Source organism: Neltuma alba, unplaced genomic scaffold (genome assembly GCF_004799145.2).
Source record: "Neltuma alba isolate B1F8T4 unplaced genomic scaffold, ASM479914v2 tig00011141_pilon, whole genome shotgun sequence".
NCBI classification, from domain to species: Eukaryota; Viridiplantae; Streptophyta; class Magnoliopsida; order Fabales; family Fabaceae; genus Neltuma; species Neltuma alba.
Window position 1 is genome coordinate 8,362 of NW_021635876.1, and position 2,986 is coordinate 11,347.

General features: G+C 34.5%; 1 long non-coding RNA gene across 1 annotated transcript; it reads right to left on the reverse strand.

Annotated features, from left to right (window-relative positions):
- Nucleotides 1-914: 914 nt before the first annotated feature.
- LOC114761860 (uncharacterized) lies at nucleotides 915-1,781 on the reverse strand. The gene is made up of 2 exons (XR_003742193.1): nucleotides 1,547-1,781; nucleotides 915-1,248 (listed from the first exon to the last, which is right to left on the reverse strand). It is a non-coding gene; the product is annotated as an uncharacterized LOC114761860 (long non-coding RNA).
- Between the last annotated feature and the right edge of the window lie 1,205 nt (nucleotides 1,782-2,986).

Sequence of the window (2,986 nt, forward strand, 5' to 3'; positions counted from 1 at the left end):
AAATAGAAGAGGGAGATGAGGTATTAAGAAAGATGATTATGGTGTTTTAGGAAAAATGTGTCACTTTTCTTATAATTACCAACTTACCTAACTTCCTTAATCTAATCAAATTAGTTAAATGGGTCTTATATTAAGGATCGGAGGAGTAACATTTTTGTTGATGCAACCTTGACAATGATGCCAAATAAGCAAATTTTAATTCTATCAATGCCACATTGGATGAGTTATGGGAGACTCGGATGTTTTCTAAGATTTAGGAAACTTTAAAGAAGTCACGATGAGGCAAACTATAAAAATTGAGCTACAAACTCGGCGAAAGATTAAACAATTAATTTTCTCTGGATAAAATTTTATGAATTCTCTAGATAGGGCTGCATGCCTTACCCCTGTAAAACCACCTAAAATGCCTAATTCTTTTTTAGGCCAATTTTTTCAAGTTGGGCTAACACACTTTCTTCAGCTGGAGCGAGCATAGTGGGTTGTAGTTGGAAAAGTACAAATACAAGCGGTACATAAATAGTATAATAACTTACTACCCTCTAAAATCCACCCTACTTGGTTAATGTGTCGCCCTGGGAGATACTTAATCTGCAGCCTTTAACATAAATTATTTTAGACAGTAAACAAATTTCTGCGGTCCATAGAAATAGATTGTGAAAAATCAAGACAAACCAGCTCCAAATGCATGTATAGCTTGCTTGCTCGGTGTCAAGGTTGGAGTTTGATCACATTCAAAAGTTGAAATTGCATTTATTAGTTAGTTGCTAGAATGATTTTTGTCACCCAAATCTTTCAAACAATTTCAAGGGTGTATGCCTCTTCAACAATGAAAATCTAGTTATCTGGGAAGAAAAATGGTCCAAAATCTAACTACCTAATAAATATATGCTACAAGCATAGTCGTTCTAATACTCCTAAGTTTTAACAGCGCAATCCTTGGCTCAGCATTTTGCTAGCCATTTATTCCGAACCCTTTAAACAACTGCTTCATGAAAGCCAGATTATGCAGAAATATGGTTGCAGAGACTACAGAGGTAAGATAGCAATAAATTTTGAGCTTACCTGAGTCCAACAGCCTCCAGAAGGTGTAACAAAACTCGCATGTGGAAGAGCTTGAGTACTATGATATCCTCCTCCTTCTGTCCATTCTTGATTTCACCAACAAAGACTATTTTCAAAGACAAGCAGGATCATGATGTAATCAAATTAAAGTTATCATTATGGCACAGGGCTATTCGTTAACTAGACCTACAGAAGTCGAAAATTTGTAAGTCGGCCAGTAGATTAAAGAATAGCGCCCCTCAATGAAATGTTGGAAAAATCTGAGCGTTTTAAACTCTATTAGATCACAAATCCTAAATGTGAACTAAAATTTCTGTAAACAAGAGAAACGATGTTCCTTGTTTTAATGATGACCTGAACATTTATAACTCCAAGAAAGCTGGCGATTCAAAGAATTCTAAAGCGTAAAATGACATAACAATAGAGAAGAAACTAAACCAAAGCCAGCAGAGCAATATCAAAGCGCTTGCAACATCAAGAGGACCATTGATCGTCTGCATCCAGCTCTCCAAGACCCATTAAGCTACACAAATTTGAACAAAGAACTCTCTAATCATTCGAACAACCAGAATCCAAAAACTAAAAATTACAACGTGAAAGCAAGATCAGGTAGGATGAACACCTTCATCACAGGTTCACGACGACTTCAAACTGAAATCAATCACAATTTCATTAGACTTTTCAGTAAATCTTTCAACAGTTAATTCAAGCAGAGGTATCAAATCCGTTAATTTCTTCATACATATGCGAAGAAACAGACATACTGGAGATCGCACCCAAACTGAACTACCTTTACCTTACCAGAAAAGCAGGAAGAGAGTACAAACACGATCGATGGGATTGGTAACGGAGATCTTGAAGAAGAAAGACGAGAATTCCCAAACAAAAAAAGAAAATTACCATGAACTACTACGGCGAGGAAACGATGGAGAGAGAATTGAGAGCGTGAGACAGAGAGTTAGAGCCTTCACTGACTATTATTTACCCGTTAAAGTTAAACGGTCAAGACTCGAGGATTTTTATGAGATATCAAATTTTGAATTTGGGTTACAACTACAGGAGGAAAAAATTAAAGGTAACGGCTTTTTTTTTTTTTTTTTGGGGGGGGGGGGATTCAAAATTTGAATTGGGATTTTCTGACTGGAATGTGCGGTTTTTTTTTCCAAGAGATGTAATAAAAGCAACGGCAATTTTTTCCTCTTTGGAATCCATATGCAACGATGTTCCTAATTCCGTAATGATTTTTTTTTCTTTTTGCCAGAATCCCAGTTTCATAATGATAAGACAAGTTTTGAAAATTAAGGGCTGTCGTAGCAATAGAATTCAAAGTTAAAGTGAATTTATGTCTAGTCTGTTTTTTATGTCATTAATTAATAAATAATAATTGAAATTACTTTATTTTAATATTTTTAGTATTCTTTTAAGTTCGTAACTAAATATAAATATATATTGTTTACTGATGAAGTGAAATGCTAGAATAGAAAGGATTAAAAATGTATTCCCACAATATACTGCGTGGAACGAAATAACAAAATAATTACATTGATATTAATAATATTAATAATATATTTAAAAAAGAAAAAAATCCCATATAAATACTATTTGAATTCTAAATTCCAGATTAGTCATTCTAATGTCATAAAAGACAAATAGGTCTACAGGTATTAAATTGAGATTTACAAATTTTAGCAAATTACCTCAATGCCCTTTTCTCTCTCATCTTTTTTTGTCTTCTATCTTTCTTCAGGTCCTCTTCTTTTTCGAAGGGTGGCCGAATTGAAAGGTTAGGCATGAATTGCCAAAGGGTTCGGTGAAGAAGAAGAAGATGTGGTCTCTCCTACGACGTCATAATATGTTCTTAATGAATATTTCATGATGCTTGAGGTTTGAGATTTGGTGCCTCCTGTCTTTCGTCTTCCCTTCT